The sequence below is a fragment of the Miniopterus natalensis genome, chromosome 12, assembly GCF_054644295.1.
Source record: "Miniopterus natalensis isolate mMinNat1 chromosome 12, mMinNat1.hap1, whole genome shotgun sequence".
Classification (NCBI taxonomy): domain Eukaryota; kingdom Metazoa; phylum Chordata; class Mammalia; order Chiroptera; family Miniopteridae; genus Miniopterus; species Miniopterus natalensis.
Window position 1 is genome coordinate 33,273,077 of NC_142092.1, and position 19,485 is coordinate 33,292,561.

The 19,485-nt window shown below is 43.3% G+C and overlaps 1 protein-coding gene and 1 pseudogene across 2 annotated transcripts in view; one reads left to right on the plus strand and one right to left on the minus strand.

Moving 5' to 3' along the window:
* Window positions 1–19,485, minus strand: part of KANK1 (KN motif and ankyrin repeat domains 1) — a 180,321-nt gene that overhangs the window by 154,794 nt on the left and 6,042 nt on the right. Inside the window, exon 1 of one of the 2 annotated variants that reach the window (XM_016214255.2) lies at window positions 7,911–8,034. The exons of the other annotated variant lie outside the window; for it this stretch is intronic. The gene's annotated coding sequence lies outside the window, so the exon portion shown is untranslated. Of the gene's footprint in view, window positions 1–7,910; window positions 8,035–19,485 lie in introns of those variants that run through there. 2 annotated transcript variants of the gene reach the window in all.
* On the plus strand, window positions 11,913–17,173 carry LOC107538088 (lysine--tRNA ligase pseudogene; annotated as a pseudogene).

Here is a 19,485-nt window from a genome sequence, read left to right on the forward strand (position 1 = left end):
ACAGCTTCTACGGAAGACATTGGGGTGATACCTATGACAAGTACAAATGCACAGAGCCTTTCACCCGGTAATTCCATATTTAGGATTTTATCACGTGAGCAAAATAATGCATGTTCAGAGATATCCCTTGCAGCACTGCAAACAGCAAAATCAATAAGAAACTGACTCAACAAAATACGGAGCATCTGTAAAAAGAAATGCCATGCTGCTGTGTTTAAAGCCATAAAAACATAGGGAAAACTGTACCTGTAGAAGAAATCTCAAGAAGTATGGTTATGTGAAAAAAAGCAAAGTGCGTAACAATATGTAAAGTATATTATTATTTATAATTTTAAAAGAAATGGAGAATATGACAATATATACACGTACACTTTTTAACATAAGGACAGAGTATCTCTGTAAGGAGGAACACTGGTTGCCTCTGAGGAAGGAATATGGGAGCTTGTAGCAGGAACTAAGAGGCTTTTCATTTTACCTTTTAAAATCTTTTAAATTTGAGCCATGTATTATCCACTTGAAGATTATTTTTAATTCAGCAAAACAACTGTTCACTTTTTTAAAAAAATATGTTTTTATTGATTTTTAGAGGGAGAGGGATAGAGACATGGATGAGAGAAACATCATTTAGCCCGGCTGGTGTGGCTCAGCGGTTGAGCATCGACCTAGGATCCAGGAGATCGAGGTCTGATTCCCGGTCAGGGCACATGCCCAGGTTTCGGGCTCCATCCCCAATCGGGGGTGTGCAGGAGGCAGCTGATCAATGACGACTCTCTCATCACTGATGTTTCTCTCTCCTTCCTCCTTCCTCTCTCTGAAGTCACTAAAAATATATTTTAAAAAAAAAAGAAACATCTTTCAGCTGCCTCCTGCATGCCCCCTATTGGGGGTCGCGCCCGCTACCCGGGCATGTGCCCTGACGGATGACCTCTTGTTTTGTAGATCAACACTCAACCACTGAGCCACAGAAGCCGGACTCAGCAAAACAATTGTAAGTAAAACTGAAAAAATTCACCAGAAAATGGAATACAAAGAGAAACAGGTAAGAAAATCAGAAGATTGCTCCGGAAGGACCAATATTTGAAAACAATTCAATCAAGAGAAAAGAGAGAAAGTTATCAAAGATGATTCAAGAAATTTTTTAATAACTAAAACACATAAATTTCTAGATTAGGAAGGCCACTCTGTGACCAGAAAAATCAATGAAAACAGATCAATCAGAATACTTGGGCCAAAGAAAAGATCCTAAAAGCTTTTCAAGAGAAGAAGGGAAAATATTAGGGAGCAAACTTTTCAAAGTTCTGAGGGGAAAAAAGGATTTCCAACCTAGAAGCGTATACTTAGCTGGACTACTGGGGAGGAAGGGTGAGACACTGTAGACACGCCAAATCTCAAAAAATGTGTATTCCATGTACCCTCTCTCAGAAGCTACTAGTCAATGCCTCTGCCTACCAAGATGAGAGACCACAAGGAAAGAGGACCCCATGGGATCCAGGAAAGAGAAATGATGACACTTCGAAAGGGATGCCTTCAGGAACTGACCAGACAGCTAACTACCCTGAGGTTTTAGGGTTAGGCTTCAATTTGAGGGTGAATCATTGAAAGGTACATAAGGCTAACAAACGAAATTGTTCAGTCTGGGTGAGAACAAGCTTATGAGGAAGCAAATACTCAAATTACATGTCTCAGCTGTGAAGTACCTTCATAGTCACAGTAATATACACATTTGATCTTAATCAATAACAAACTGTACTTATATTAGAAGAATTTGAGAAAACAGTGTTGGGAGACAGTAAACATCCAAATTTGGACTTTTAAAAATCAAGAAATGAGTGATAAGCATGTTTTCTCAAAATACTTCCATTTTCACAGGTCGAAAGCAGTCAAATGCCAGCGTTTTCGTATAGTAAAACAGTAGAAGAAAGATAAATGATCTATAAGTAGTTACTTCTAAGGGGAAGGAGTCAGACTGGGAGAGGTGTGGCAGGAACTACTGTTTTCACTCACGATTATTGTAGGAAATCTTGATTCTTATTTATTTATTTTAAAATATCTTTTTACTGATTTCAGAGAGAGGAAGGGAGAGAGAGAAATGGAAATACCATTGACCGGCTGCCTCTTGCACACCCCGTACTGGGGATCGGGCCCGCAACCCGGGCATGTGCCCTGACCGGGAGTCAAACCTCGATCTCCTGGATCCTAGATCGATGCTCAACCGCTGAGCCACGACGGCCAGGCAAAACTTGGTTTTTCTAAAGTATACAAACACACATTCAAAACAATGCTAAAATTTTTCATAGAGTTGATGTTTAAGGTTTTTCACACCTGAGAATCAAACATAGGCTAATTTGCACAGCACAGTAATAAAAGCCATATTTCAGACAGCATCTAAGTCTATGATTTTTAGGTCTACTGCTGCTGGTACTGACCACCAACTTCTACCACCTGCGGGCTGGGGACACAGGCATCACCACCTGGCTGACAGAGCAGAACAGACTTTTTGAATACTTTTGACAATCGAATGTGGAGTCACTGTTAACCATGACAGTTAAGTACTAAGTCAAGATTGAGCTTACGGGGTGGAACAGAACACCCTTGGGAGGGGTCCAGAATACCCAAAACCACAAAGTCTAGCCACTCCGATAAGGACTCCATCTGGACACTGATATGAGTGAGTCTGCCACCCACTGTGGGCTATGAGAACTCAGAGCTCCGGCCGTTCCACGCTCAAGCTTGGCTGTCCCAGGGGTCACCCTCGGAGCCCTGCTGGACTTCCAGTCCACCGGATGCACGCTGCCACTGTGGCCGCCTGGCTTGAGACTGAGACTCACCTCTCCACTGCGAGGTCACCAGTGACAGGGACTTCGTGCTGGACGCTCACTCTGCTCAATTCTACCCAGTAAGCTCTCCCTCTGTGTGTAACCTGCATATGACCCTACTGGCTTACTGGGGGGTGTCCCCTAGAGAACCTGGCATTGTGGAAAGACACGAATGTGGATGAGTGACTGGCTCCCTTCGGGGATGCTCCTTGGTCACGACACTAACCCATCTGTTGAGAGAAATGCCTCAGACACGATGTGGAAGAGTGAAAGATTTTTCAGATTTTTCTCATGAACTTTGTTGTTTTTATAATCTTAAAATAACTAAGATGACAAAATAAAACCAGGATTCCCAGCATGTTTGTGTTTCTAACACCTTACTCTTGCGGGAGGTGGCGTTAGAGACCACTGAGGGTCTTGATTTAACGCTGCGTGGGTAGGAAACCAAAGTAATTTGTAAAATCCCAGGGCTTCAGGCAATTGTACTTAAAAAGCAAACCGAACTAAATCTACTGATCCTTCCGATGGCAAATTCAATTCATTAATAGACTAGCTGTGAGGTTTCTAAGGAGTCACTGTGAAATCCCCAATTCCTGTTCCAAAGGCTGAGCAGCAGCCAGGGGAGCAGGGCAACGGGCCTAACCCTTTGCTGCTCCCTCTCCTAGATCCCGACGCTAATATCACACAGACCTGCTTACAAAGAAGTCCAACATTTAGCAGAGTCATTGACTCAAATTTGGCCAACTCAGAAACAGAAAATTCTACATATTTTTGTAATCTTTGAGACAGGACTTGCTAACACCATTCAAATTCAAAGGAGAGTTCTCCAAAAGTTTCAAGCAAAATTACAGTTCCAGGAAGATGGTTGAGCCTATGACTTTGAACACCCTCTAAAACTACCCCCATCTGAAAAGCACGCACTAGGATATCAATTCATGTATGTTCGGACTGAACACCCTGCCATTGATTTAATCCTTTTGGGGCTCAGCCAGCAATTCCTTTTATTGAGCAGCAGCAAGCCATTCTTTCAAAGGATATTCTGTCAGAAATTAGGGTCCTTGGGTTTAAGAAGCAAGAGTTTGGGATTGACAATAATAGTTTACAAGTATGTTAATACTTGTCTAAGTGCAATTCAATAAAAAAAAAAAAGCCTACAGAGAAATAGAATACCCAAAATTACCGTTTCAGAACACCGATCAAACTAGTGAGTTGCACACTACCCAAAACAATGGTGCTGACCTGGCTGCTGTTCAAAAGAAAGCCAGCTATAAGCTAAGACAAACAAATCTCTTTAATAAACCACTTCTCTTTGGAGAGTGGTTTTGAATTCTTACACACCATTCCCTTCCAAAGGTTACATAAATGGTCTAACAATAAAAGGCATTGTTACTGTCAAAACAAACAAAAATGACTACACAAGTTTTCACCAAGTGAAGGCTGGGGAAAGGGGGAAGGAGGGAAGGACTGCATTAGTTTACCTACATGTTGAAGCACAGAGTCACCATCACAATCGAGCATACAACAGTGTTTGCATCCTGGTAGCCAAAGCAGAAAAGGAAGTATGACTTAGACAACTTTCATAACTGAGGGGAACGAATCAAAAGTCCCTGTTCATCAGGGAAATCAACGTTTGCCTAACAGCAGACTAAAACATACACTTCCTCACTGGAGGGATTCTGAAGGCACAGCAAACCCTTAGTTCACTCAACAACCAATATCTATTAAGTGCCTTCTATCTTTCCAGGCTCTGCCCGAGGAACTTGGTATCAGTCAACCAACCAGATAAAGATCTCTGCCCTAAGGACGACCCTAGTCTGCTGGGGTAGATGGACAATGAACATTGTAGGTGAATTACATACTACATTATTATGCTATGGGACAGAAGGAAAGGGAGGGCTGGATAAGGGAAATCAGGAGTAGCAGGAGAAAGCAGATTATAATTCTGAATTTTAAGGTATTGAGATGATGACACATCAGTAAAGACTAAGCGTGAGAAGGCCTGGAGATGAGAAGGCTGCTTCAGGCAGAGGAAGCACCAGTGCAAAGGCCCTAAGGGAAGCATGCAGGCCAGTCTGAGCTTGAGCAAGAAGGGCAAACAAAAGCCGGAGAGGAGGGGAGAGGAGGGGAGAGGAAGGGGGAGGGAGGGCCCAGAGACAGTCTCTGGCCTTGGGTCTGAGTACAGGGGACAGAAACCCCGGTATCCCCTGGAGCACACAATAAAAGGGACAAGGAGAGCACATAAAGGACTGTTCTCTAGTAGTCATTCATATTCTCTCTCCCCCCTCCCTCTACTTCATATAAGCAGGACCCTCTTAAAATCTCAAAATGCACCAAGTAAGCATAATATATATGTATTTATATCCAACCTTGTTCCAAAAAGGGCTTCAGGTAACTCTTAAAACTAGACTGAACTGTATTTACCTTAATTTTAAAAACAGAAATAAATATTAAATTGAGAACAAGGGACAGTACAATGGAACAGTAAACGAGCCCTCAATTAGTTAGCAAAAATGACCACCGTCAAGTTCAACATTGCTGTTTAACAGCGGGATATAAATGTGGCCAAATACGGACATCAAAATTTCTTATAAGACTCACATTGTTCAATCAATCAAATATTTTCTCAAGAAATGTCCAGCACTGCCTGACATTGAGGCCTAGCGCAACTTTTCCAAGGATTCTTCTAAAAGGGGCTGAGAGACACAAAGGGAATCATGAAGTGCGACTTTCCTGTGGCTGTTTCTTAAACTGTGTCCAATCCCTGAATCACGTAAGCTGAGGATATCATCCGCACTAACTCAACAGAAGAAATTAGAGGGGAAGGAAGGACGGCATTCCAAGTACCCGGTATTCTGATGGAACCTCTGTGTAAAATCCTTTAGAATTTCATGAATGAACGCTTATTTCTCCAAAACAAGTTTTCATTAGTAGCTGGGGCAGGTCAAGTGCGCACGAAGAACCCAGAGTGCAGCATTCAGCGGCTCCAGTGGTGGACTGGTCCACCTACTGCAAAGGCAGCCGAGCAGAAACGTCGACATTCTCATAAAAATGGCACAACCTGTTGTAGGTGGCAGGAGCAGCACCAGGTTTTAGACCAGTGGGGTCACGCCAGACCTGGATTCAGTAACCCCGGTACTTGAGCTCTGGTTAGGAAAGAATTCAGAGCCAAGACTCCAAATATAAAAGAACATTTATTTGGAAAATAAATGGGCTTAGGAAACAAGTTATAGAGGTAAAGGAAGGGCCCTTGGAGCTTGGGAGTGAAGAAGGTAACGTAAGTCCCCTGGGGGTGGGGGGGGGCGATGGGAAGGGGAAGGGAGAGGGAAAGGGAGAGGGAAAGGAAGGGGCTGCTCCCAGGAGGAAGAGAGCACTGGGCGCACCTTCCTAAGGGTGTTAAGGGTGGAGAGTTTGGGGGAGGTCCCAGGGGAAGGTCTCATTATAATATTCAGCTTTCCAGGCGTGTCCTTTCAGGGTCTAGGTCTCCACTGATTGACTGGTGGGCTCCAGGGTGGGGGGCGGGGGGAGTCATTATTCAGTGCTTGAGGTCAGCCTTGGTGTGGTTTAATCTGGTTTTGTTGCTTTTCTGGGCCTGGAACTGTAATACAACTAAGGCCTAGATGTTATCTCTAGGGAGGAAAGGTAACCCTGGGGACAAGGTCCCACCCTACATTTGTCCTTTGATAGGCAACCAAGAACTTTCTATCCTGGTGACCTTCTGTACCTGGCCCATCAACCTTGCTCTGCTTTATGTCTGTCTAACTGCCTACCACAAACCTATCCAAGACTCTTGACAAAATAGATAACCCCCAATTCATCAAAAGGTGTGAGGGTGAACCTGCAAGAATGGCCAAGATCCCTCCCCCCACAAAAAGAGTTCTGAATCTCCCCAACGTGTAGATGGCGAATGACCGATCGAGGCACTGAAGTTCTATATCTCACAGTATCATTATAATTTGCTCTCTTTCTTTGAAAAATTCTGATTTTGTACTTTTTAAATGGTAAGACAGACATGTCCCAGTAAGGAAATTAGCAGTAGCTCAGCAGTTTCACTTTTGAAAGAAAAATACCAGGGCATACTTACCAGGCCCTAATAAATTTTAATTTCACTGAAAGCCCCCATTTCTCTACCCTTCTCTTGACAGAACCATCTGCCTTTAATTGGCAGGCAAGGCCCTATTAACTCAAGGAATTAAACAAAAAACAGTGACCAATGAGATAGCAGTAATGCATGAAAAATGAAGAACTAAAAGTCAAGAAAGCAATAAGAGTAATTTCTTGATTAAAATTCAGATCTAGACCTTTGAGAAACAATGCATGGAAAGTTACCAAATTGTGGGTACAGCTTTCCTGCTCATAAAAGATTAATCAGTCCTGTACACAAAAATTGGACCTTGTTTTCCATATCTAGGCAGATTTCTGAAGCATAACCTTTTCAAAATAAACCCTGAAATATAGATTTAATCAATTCTAAACACTGTTTCACCATCAGCATACAGGCCATTAAACCTCTCTGAATTAAATATAGTTTGCCACTGTGGTAGATTATGTTGCTGTTTCCATTATTTGCTGCCCTCCCCAGAAGAGGATTACGCCTCCCGTTGTCATGAGACAGTGCCTGCAGATGGAAGATTCCTTATACTTCCCCACTTCACCGCTGCTAGGCTTTGCCATACGACTTGCTTCAGCCCTTGGTCATTTCCTTTCTTACCCTTTCCTACTCCCATGAGATTATGTCCCAGACTGGGGCCGCCCATTCAGCCTGGATCTAGAGTAAAGACGACCCTTGGAGCAGAGCCACAGCTCTCATGTAATGTGAACAAGAAGTTAAAATACGCTGTCTTAAGCCACTGAGCATCTAACCTGAGGAATGAAACCAACACTTTATTATTATTTTTTAATGTTTTAAGGCTCAGTGGAGTAATTAATACCTAAAGCAGACTAATGAAGGTAGATGGACATACTGCCAGTGAATTTTCAGGCTAGCCATCCGCATAACAAATATAACAAACTGAAAATAACATCTGCCTTTTTCTAAATAAAGTTTTTCTTATAAAGATGTGCTTTAGGGGGAAGAGGAAAACTTAAGTTACTGACCTTTAGAAGACCTTGAGAACAATGGTAAGTTCAAAGAAGATAAAATCCAACAGCTCACCCTTCCAGAGTCCCGCAATTAATCTCTAACTGATAGGGGGATAAAACAAGAATCAAGGTTATAAACCTAACCTGCATAGTCTCCTAGCAAAAAACAAGGAAATATAATTGCCTGGGATTTTATGGGGTGTAGAAATCATTCCCCCCAAAAAGTCTAGGTTCATGTTAGCTTTTTAGTGTTAGTCCCTGCCTGGAAATCTTACTAATAAGATTTGATACAAATAGCTTTTCAAATGATCGACTAAAACTGAATTTGATGAAAATTACTAAAACTTCCCTTTTTTTTTTTTTCTAGAAGCCAAAGAAAAACAATGCCCAGAGATAAGACTCCTCTCATAGCTAGCTACTCTGATGAAAAACATAAATTCATTCAAAACTTAATTTCTGAAGGAAAAACATTCAACTCCACCTCTTGCAAACTTGTGATGAGGTCTTGGCAAGCTGAAGTCCCGAGAAACTCAGAAACTTACTAGGACTAAGCTGAAAGGTTGTCACATCCAGAGGCTGTATTGAGTCTGTTTTAATTGGGAGGAAACAAATGAAAAGGAGGCACAGTGGAAGGTGCCTAGTGAAAGGTAAAGGGCAATGCTAAGAAATCCCTACAGGCATAAGCCAAGTCAAGGCTTACAGACCTTGAGAAATGTAAATCTCCACTTTACCTCAAGAGACTGGGAGGGAGATAATGCTACACTCTGCCTTGCAAAGTCTGAATCCTGGGCCCATGGTTCTCTCTACCAGCCTCAGCAAGCCCATAACAGAGATCAGAAAGGCTCTTTGCACAGCTAAGGTTCAAGTTAGGAACAACATTTCCTATACTTTGATACAAAGTTATAGCCAGAACATGTGACTCATCATGTATTTGGGAAATTATTCCATAATCCCAACATGGTACAAAGTAACAGCAGCTCCCTCTGCAAGACTAGTTCGTGGTGGATCTTGGAAAAACCAGAGCTCAGGGTCACTCAGCAAGAAATTAAGGTCAAGCTGCTAGGGTGTCTTGTTTGGCAGTAGGCATGAGAGTTTGATTTGGTTGGGAGAAAACAAAGAATTTCTGGGGACTTTCCCCACCCCTTGCTCCAAATACTAGCTGAAAAAAAATGGGAGGAAGCAGACATTCAGCAGGAGAATATGTGGTAAAATGGCAACCTTTTTTTTTTCTTACGCACGTTTCCCTTTCTAGAAAAATCCACCTGTCCTCAGCCTTGACTGTTTTGTTTCCTACATAATCCCAGCCTCCCTGGCCACAGTGGGGAAAGAGAAGCACAGGCTAAACCAGCCAAGAGGGAGAGAGGATTACAGACAGTGAACTACAAAGTAAAAGGAAGGAGCTGGGCTTGAAATGGGAGGTCCTGATAAACAGGGGCTGGGCTGCCATCTCCTACCATGTGAGCCGAAGCAAAGAAAGATGGTCTCTAGAGAAAAGCCAAGGGTGGGTGCAAATGCTGGGGACACGTCACCACGAGTGCCGCAAAGAATCATAACTTCAGGCCCCAACTCCCCAATTCCCAGGAGGACTGGTGGGGCTACTGTGCTGTTGGGTTTCACTGGGTACCTTCCAATGAATTCCTTATTGTTGATGCTGGCTTGTTTAAGCCAGTTTAAATGAGTCTTTCTTTTCCCTCCCTCCCTTCCTTTCTTTCTTTTTGCAGCCAATAAGCCTTACTGGTTTATTTATTTTAAAATGCTTGATCTTAGCAGGGCCAGGTGTGGCTCAGCGGTTAAGCATCGACCTAGGGTTCAGGAGATCATGGTTGATTCCGGGTCGGGGCACATGCCCGGGTTGCGGGCTCCATCCCTAGTCGGGAGCGTGCAGGAGGCAGCCGATCAGTGACTCTCTCATCATTGATGTTTCTATCTCTCTCTCCCTCTCCCTTCCTCTCTCTGAAATCAATAAAGATATATTTTTTTAAAAAAAATGCTTGATCTTAATAAACTTTCTAAATTGAATAACAGCCTGGCCGGGCGTGGCTCAGCGGTTCAGCATCGACCTAGGATCCAGGAGATCGAGGTTCGATTCCTGGTCAGGGCACATGCCCAGGTTGCCGGCTGCAGCCGATCAATGGCTCTCATCATTGATGTTTCTGTCTCTCCCTCTCTCTGAAATCAATAAAGATATATTTAAAAATAAATAAATAAAATAAATTGAATAACAAAGATACAGAAAAATACGTAAGTCTTAAATATTTATCATGATGAATTCTTAAAATGAACACATCCATGTCGTCAGCAACAAGGTCAAAGATAGAGAACATCAGAGGCCCCTCCATACCCCTTCCCAGTCACTACATCCCCTGGCACCACCTCCTGCCCTATTCTGACCATCGATTATTTTTTGTCTCTTTTTGAGCTTCATATAAATAAAATCGTATAACACGTACACTTGTTTTTTACTTCTTTTACTCAATATAATATCTATGAGATTCATCATGTTGTTCTGTGTAGCAGTAATTTGTTCTTTTTTATTGCCATTTAGCATTTCATTGCATACCCATACCACAACTTATTTACCTATTAAGGGATATCTCGGTTGTTTCTATTATTCCAGTATGAACATTCTTGTAAATGCTTCTGGTGCACATATGCACCCATTCCTGTTGGGGGCATACATCTAGGAGTGTAAGCACTGAGACATGGCATATGCATTTGTTCAGCTTTATAGATTAGTTCAGATAGCTTTCCAAAGTGGTTAAATCAATTTACACTTCCATCAGCAGTGTATGAGAGTTTGAGCTTCTCTGTATCTCCATTAATGTTTTTGGATTTTGTTTTGTTTTGTTTGTGTGGTTTTTGTTTGTCTGTTTGTCTTGCCATTTGTGTGAGTGCATATTGGCATTTTAGCGTAGTTTCAATCTGCATTTTCCTGATGAATTTTTCTCTTTCTAAAATTAGGGTTTTGTGTGTGTGTGTGTAATTGGTAGCTGTTCTTCACAGATTCTGCACAAGTTGCTTGCTGGATATATGGATGACAAATATATTCTACTTTGTTATTTGCCTTTTCACTCTTAATATGTACTTCTGAATAAAAGTTCTTAATCGTCATAAACGCGAGAATAAACAAAATAGTACATGTTGCTATGAGAAACAGACCCAGTCCTCTTGGTCTATACAGCCACCGATTTAAGGAAAGTTAACTATATGGGACTCAGCCTTTGCATAGGCCCTAGGCTATGACTACAGAGTTACTATCCTCACTTCCCCAAAGCTTCAGATACGGACTCACCTACTTAACCTATAGTGAGCCCAGTTTTTCAATTTATGCTTTACACCCTGGAAACATTGTTATAAATGATGAATGGTTTGCAACACCAGTCCTTAGAAGACCCATCTTATGCTTCCAGCACAGCTCAGCATAACCAGCAGTCCTGTGGAGTATTTCCCAGAAGAAATGTTCCCAGAGCCAAATACCCAACAACTCTGCCCCTTTACATGCTCCCAGGGTTCTTCTTCCATCCACTGTGGGCTACCTGAGATCACAGCCCTTTCTCGGGTCATAAGCAAACAAGACAGTTAAGATTTTTTCCCCAGGGAGTTTTATAATCAGGAAATACTATATCCTGGGTGTTCCTTTATCTTCCCTCCCTGATCTCCCCCCTCACTCCTTCCCCCAAAACAAGACACACTTAAACACAATGGCTTAACCATATTAATGATTCTTTTCAGACCAGCAGAGGCAAAAGGAAACATGCCTGGCAGGAGGCAGCAGAGTTAAGACCCTAGAGCCCAAGAGTCTACCCCACTGCCCTATGTTGAACCGCCTCCCTTCAATATGATCGGACTAAAAATAAAGGTAAAAAATGGGGAAGAAATGGGAAAGAAAAAGCTCTTCTGAATCACTGAGGGTCCAGGAGAGAAAAGGAGATGCTCGGGATGAGGCAGTTTCCATGGATTTGGCACCTACAACCCGGCCTGGGACCCGGACTTAAATACAGATGTCACATGTGAGTCATGGCTGTAAGTCAGGACTCTGATCGGGTAAACAGGTGAGCACAGGTCTTTGGTCAAGGAGGAAGTGAGGCCAGAGGTTCACAACACTTTTTTCTTTCAAAGAAAATGAAAAAAGAAAAGGGAAATGATTCATAAACTATATAAACTTCAAGCTCCTTAAGCAGTATCTCCTCCCTTTCCGAGGAAAGTTGAGAGAATAGGAAAGGGTGACAGTTTTTTCCATTGTTCTAAAGCAAACACTTTATCGAATCATTACGGGCTAAGAGTCCTCAAGGTCTTCTTACTCACTGTTGACTTCAAGAGGTGAACCGTTGGCACACCCTTGCCAACAGCCAGCAGACGGGACGGTGGCCCTGCTTCTGAGAGACACAGGCTTTGGTGCTCTGGAAGGTGTGAAAAAGCTCTGTGAGCACATGGGGTTCTGGCAAAGGGAAAACAAAGGCCTTTCAATCAGGTTTTCCTCCTTTCCAGGAGCATCCAAGCAGTAGCCTTCTGTTTCCTGAGGTTGGCTAAAAGAACACCCCTTCCCACCCCCAAAAGAAAAGGTTCTCTTTCTCTATTAGCCTAAAAATAGATTCAAACTCTCCGGGGGGAAAAAAGAGTCCACTGAATTTGGGGATGGTAGCTTACAGTGCTCTCACTCAGGCGTATACCTGGCAGGTAGGGTCAAAGCTTCTTAGGGCGAATCTCTTTATAACCAAAGTGTTGAAACTTAAGCTGACAAAAGCACGGAATCCTGATCACCTACAGGACAAATTACCATGCAGTGGGCACCGAAACCACGGCGGCTGATGAACTGGGACCTTCACGCTGATGTGGCAGCCTTAGTGTTCAAGTGATGAAATGATACGCAATCAACAACTGCCACCGGGCCAGTCCATAAAAAGCCCCTGCTAGTCCTCGAATCGCTGCACGGGGCGTCCCACCCACACTGCTGTCCTTCGCAGCGTGACCAACAATTCTCAGATCCCAGATCCCACTCCAGAGCCACAACTGCTCCCCTTTCTTCCCCCACCCCCAATAAAAACTTACTAGAACACAAGTTCATATGATTTCATTAGAGGAATAACCATACATTCCCTCAACTTTGAAAAAGAATGTTTTAAATATACAAAACTTTCCTATCAGTAACTATCTGAATCACGTCTCCCACTTGTTACTGAAACCCTGCCAGGGCTAAGGGACTTAGCAAATAAACTTCAGTAATTTCTCCCCCAACCTCCTCTCCTTGACAGGGATTCAGCACCCTCTCCTCCCCTGCTCCTGAATTATAATTCTGAAAGGAGATCACAGTGTGATGTCTCCAGAGGCAGAGAAAGGTCAGAAGCCTGGATTCTCCAAGGACACTTTAGGTACACCACCCAGGATTTAATCCTGCCACCAAGAGGCCACACCGTACCCACAAATATCTTAAAGGTATTTAAGACTAACAATGTCTATCCCTTGATCAGCAATAATACCCCTAATGATATCTAAGGGAAGATGGAACATAGACCCTGAATAAGTACAAAACTAGCAAAACTAGGTTGCATATATATATATATATATATATTTTTTTTTGCTAATCCTTACCCTGGGATATTTTTTCCATCAATTTTCAAAGAGAGGGAGGGAGGGAGGGAGGGAGGGAGGGAGGGAGGGAAGGAAGGAAGGAAGGAAGGAAGGAAGGAAGGAAGGAAGGAAGGAAGGAAGGAAGGAAGGAAGGAAGGAAGGAAGGAAGAGAGAGAGGAACATTGATGTGAGAAAGAAACATCAATGGATTGCCTCCTGCACGTGCTCCCACTGGGATCTGGGATTGAGCCTGCAACCCAGGTATGAGCCCTTGACCGGGAATCAAACCAGCGACCCTTGGGTTAGTGGGGCCCATGCTCTAACCACTGAGCAACACCAGCCAGGGCCTAGGTTGCATTCTCAAAGAAGCATATGTTCCTTAAAAAGAAACAACTGAGAAGATAAAATAAATGCCCTAAATAGAAGCTATAGGACAAAATTTCAAAGGGCCAACAGGAACTAAACCAAAACAAACTCAAGCACACCAACTCCTATGTTAAGTTTCATAAAAACTACTCATTTCGGAAATGACCAAAATTTCCAGCACTGCTACCAAAGCTTCACAAGGTCCAATGTCTCCCTATGCTGACCACCTCCCTTCTTTTTTCCTTTTAAAAATTATGCACCAAGCCCTGGCCGGGTGGCTCAGTTGGTCGGAGTGTCATCCCGTGCACCAAAAGAGCAGAAGCCCTTTTCGAGGCTCCCGTTCTCATTAGTCTGAAGAATTCAATAACACATTTTCCCGACTGGCTAAAATAAGACAACGGATAGTAACAAGTATCGGCTAGAATGTGGAGCAACTGGAACTCCCACACCACTGCTGTGAGCGTAAATTAATAAAATCTCTCTGACTGATTCTGCTACAGCTGAATGGTGTGGCCCAACAATTCCACTACCAGATGTGCATCCAACATAAAGGTATACACATGTTCACCAGAAAACATGCACAAACATGCTCACGACAGCACTGTTCTTATTGCTCCAAGAACTGGAAACAACCCAATGGAGATCGCCAGTTGGCCGGATAAACAGTAGCGTCTTCACACAAAGTAATACAATGTAGCAATGGAAATGAACGAACCACAGTGGCCTGAAGCAAAAATGATCAATTTTACAATGTAACACGGAGCGAGAGAAGCCAAACACGTAAGAGTACACACTCTGATTCTATGTATATAAAATTCAAAAACTGACAAAAGTAATCCCTGACATTAAAAGGCTACACTTTGGGCAAGAGTGGTGAGTGGAAGGAGGTATGATGCAAAGATGATCATCTTGGGTCTATGGCTCTATTTTGGGGAAGGGATATGAGGGAGTATTTGGTAGAAAAGCGAGTCATAGCATCACATAATATGAACAATCCCAGCCCCTAAAATGGGCTTCTTTTAATCAATTTTTTTAAAAGAATAGGAATAAGCAGCTGTTGAGAAGAAATAAGAGAGAGAGAGAGAGAATGAGACTGAATGAATTCAAGCTTGATTTCTACTTTTGCTCTAATTATTTTTTCATGTTTTTCCCCAAGGTCAAAGTGAGACGGGCTAGTAAGGCAGGACAAGTGGAATAGGGAAACTGAGACAGATACAGGGCCAAGCAGTTTACTGCCTTCTAGTAAACAGGAAATCTTATCTTTTCTAACCAAGGACACTTAATAGTAAATGGTTTACACTTCTCCTCAACCAGAGGGTAAATAGTTTAAATCACCCTACTCAGGGAGGGAGATAGCAGAAACCCAATTAGTGCCACTGTCAACCACACCCAAGGTCAGATGAGGTTAAGGGAATAAATCTCATTTTGGCATATTAGCATAAAGCTGATGAATATTCTCCCCAAGACCTCCCCTAAACGCTTAGCCTTTAAAAACCCTCAAAAAACAAAGGGCCAGCCCTGGCCAGTGTGGCTCAGTAATGGTTGGGCATCATCACGTGCACCTGAGGGTTGCCAGTTGAAGACTCTGAGTCAGGGCACATTCTCTGGTTGCTGGCTCCATCCCTAGGTAAGGGGATGTGCAGGAGGCAGCTGATCAATGTTACTCTCACAGGGATGTTTCTATCTCCCTCTCCCCTCCTCTCTCTAAAAACCAATTTAAAAAATCTTTAAAACAAACAAACAAAACCACAAATGTCCCAGATTGCTCTCCCTCCCCGGAGCATACTCACGCCTTTCCCTTCCCCCTCTTCCCCCCCACAGGCATGTATCTCCTAAACTCTAAGGGACCCCATAAGGCTTACACCCAGGGAGCAATGGGCAGTGGCAGCTTGTGCCAGGCTAAACCTGACCCTGTCCCCAAGGTCCCCTTTTCTCTGACTCTCTAGTGAGCCAAAGCAGCCCAGCCTAGGCTCATTTCCCCAGCCCTTCCTTGTTTCACTGTCCCCAGCTTTAATAAACATCCTCTGAAAATCACCTGGACACGTGCTGTGAAATCTTTCCTGCACAAAGTCAAGAACCCACACACTACAGCAGGCCCTAAGCAGACCCCCTCAGGGCCAGGTCACCTTTCCAGTAACAAAACAGTAAAACAGAATTACCAACAGAAATCTGAACAAATTTAACCAAAACGCTAATGCAGGTATCAAAAATTTACATTCCTTGCTTCTAATCAAGCCAAAAATTATATAAAATATCAAAGGGACTTCTACCTACAATACTCAATTTTTAAACACACATGGCCAGGGACACTAGACTTGATTCTGAATGACTCTGTGAGGCAAACATTTATCATCTACTCTAAGATCATCACATATTATAGAGTTTCTCGGATGAGTTGGGATTCCTAGAGATTGACACTCCCGTGATGAACACCATCCCAGGAAGAGCTGTGGCCAAGCCTTTTATCACCTACCACAATGAGCTGGACCTGAATTTATATATGAGAACTGCCCCAGAACTCTACCATAGGATGCTCGTGGTTGGTGGCATTCTCTGGGCTTAGGAAATTGGACTGCAGTTCCAGAACAAAGGACTGATCCGATTCACAATTCTGTGTTCACCACACGAGTTCTACGTGCCCTATGAAGACTACCACAATCTCACGGAAATCATGAGATGATTTCAGGGCTGGTGAAGCACATCACAGGCAGGTACAAGGTCACCTACCATCCAGATGGCTGGCAAGGCCAAGCCTAGGAGACTGATTTCACCCCACTCTTCCAGAGAATCGGGCATGACAGAAGAGCTGGAGCAAAGCCCTGGGGGCGAAGCTGCCGGAAACTAACCTCTTTGAAACTGAAGAAACCAGCAAAATTCTTGATAATATCTGTATGGCAAGAGTTTCTGAATGCCCTCTCCCTGGGACCACAGCCAGGCTCCCAGATCAGCTTGGAAGTGACATACATCTATCCTGTGATCACACCCACATAATGAGCCCTTTGGCCAAATAAATGGCACTGCTCTGAAGAGGGTCTGACTGAGTGCTTTGAGCTGTTTGTCATGAAGAAGGAAACATGCAATGCCCACAGGAGCTGAATGACCCTGCGGGGCAGTGGCAGCTTTTTCAGGAGGCGGCCAAGGCAAGGCCGCTGGCGATGACGAGGCCATGTCCGTAGCTGTCACGGGCCGCACCAGCATCAACCCCGTCACCGGGTTTCTCGCAGACTCCAGTAAATCAAGGAAGCACTCGCTTCCTGCCATGACACCAGAAGACGGAAGACAAGAAGGAAACTGCAGCAACTGCTGAGACACTGTAAAGCACAACAGCTGGCACTTCCGTCTAGAAAATACTACTTGCAAGTCATGTAACTCAGGCGTCTTTGCACTTCTGCAAGAGACGTTCGAGGCCACCAGGGAATTCTTGCATGTTGCTAGCCTTTGACTCTATCGCGGCTCAGTCGCCAGACAGAGAAGGAATAAGAATTCCTTTTTCACTCCTTGTTACCAAATAAACCATTTGTCTCTTAAAAAAAAAAAAAAAAGAAAAAAAGGTAAACCAACAAGAACAAAGGATCTTGTGTGCCTCTCAGGGGATCAGATAATTATAAAAAGGGATTAGTATGTCTTCTGAGAGTTAAAGCCCCAATGCTCAATTCCATTAACTAAATGAATTTTAAAAAAAAAACCAACAAAGCTACAGCCTTCCTGACACTGTTTGAAATATAACTGTTTTTCAATTAACTGATTGCTTCTGTAATGAAAAAAGCATGGGTTAAGTCACCTGCCACGTTCAGGCAAGGTACATACTCACAGGCAATTCGCATATCCAGTGACTGGAGTGTTTTAGTAAGAGCCTCATTGTCAGGCTTCCCCTGGTCAAGACAGTTCTGCCGGTCTCCTACACTGTCCCTCCCAAACATACACACATACCCCCATACCCACTCCCACCCCCCACCCCACACACCCCAACAAACCTGACTTTTCCACCTCTCCATGGTCTTGTTAAGTATAAAATGCTTTATTTAAAATTATAAAGGTAACTAAGAAAAAAGAACGAAATATAATAAGACAGAAATAAGAGGATATTTAATAAATACTGTATTGGAAGGCAGAGGGGAGAGGAAGAGAGGAACAAAGTAATATAAATCCCCCTTCTTCCTTAACAGGGAGTTAATAGCTACTGTCAAATTGCAAAATCGAGTAGTACAGACTGTGGCAGTTTAACATGAAGGCTGCAAATTCTTTGACACTCGTCCCATTAAGTGGTGGGTCCATGTCCTCTCCCCTAGAGTCTGAGCAGGCTTTGTGAGTGCTCCCACCAACAGAGCTTGGTAAAAGGGAAGTTATGTAACTTCTGAGGCTAGGTCATAAAAGGCCGTGAAGCTTCCAGCTGGTTCGGGTGAGGTGCTCGTGCCTTGAGTAAACTGTATGTGTCAACATGAAGGGTGTTCTGGGTTGAGCTTAACATTTTAATCAGTGAACTTTGGGTAAAGCAGATTGCCCTCCATAATTCGGGTGGGCCTCATCCAAACAGCTGAAGCCAGAACAGGACACGAAGACTGGCCTCCCCAAGCAAGAGGGATTCTCCAGCAGCCTGCCTTTGGTCTTCATCTGCACCACCGGCCCTCCTGAGCCTCCAATCTGCAAGCCCACGTGGCAGATTTTGGACTTGTCAGCCTCTATAACCATGTGAGCCACTTCCTTATAAGTCTGTTTCTATAAATATATACACATCCTATGATTATGTTTCACTAAGGAACCCTGATAAATAGTCACTCACTGCATAACAATGTTTCAGTCAACTTCAGATCACATATAGAATGGTGGTCCCATAAGACTATAATGGAGCTGAAAATTTCGTATCACCTACTGATATCATAACCATTGTAAAGTTACAGCACAATGCATTATTCAGGTGTTTGTGGTGATGCTGGTGTAAACAAACCTAATGTGCTGCCAATCATATGAAAGTATAGCACATATAACTGTACAGTACATAATACTGATAATAATAATAAATGAGTATGTTCCTGGTTTATATATTCACTATACTCTATTTTTAATTATTATTTTCGAGTGTACTCTTTCTACTTATTAAAAAAGTTCGCTGTAGCCCTGGCTGGTGTGGCTCAGTTGGTTGGAGCATTGTCCCAGGCACCAAAATGGTTGCAGGTTTGATTCCTGGTCAGGGTACATACCCAGGTTGCAGGTTTGAGCCCCTGGTCAGGGTGAGTACGGGAGGCAGCCGATTGATGATGTTTCTCTCGCTCCCCTCCTCTCCTTTCCTCTCTCAAATCGATAAAAACGTATCTTCCAGTGAGGATTTAAAAAATTTGCTGTAAAACTATGCCGAGTTATGCAGGCAGCAGCCTCATACATTTAGGATTTACTTTGTCTCTTGATTGCTTCCTTTCTCTTTTGCTTGATTCAATCTCGTGTTCTGTACAATAACATGCTGTTCAAGTGTTTACAGCCTACGAGCAACAGCCACCCAGCCCAGGTGTGTAGTAGGCTATACCACCTAGGTTTGTGCGAGTGCATCTTTGATGTTCTCACAACAGTGAAATCGCCCAGCAGGCCTTTATGTTACATGGAGCATGACTATACATGGAGGAATCTGGTGGCCATGGAAATAGTCTGACTATCTAGGGCCCCC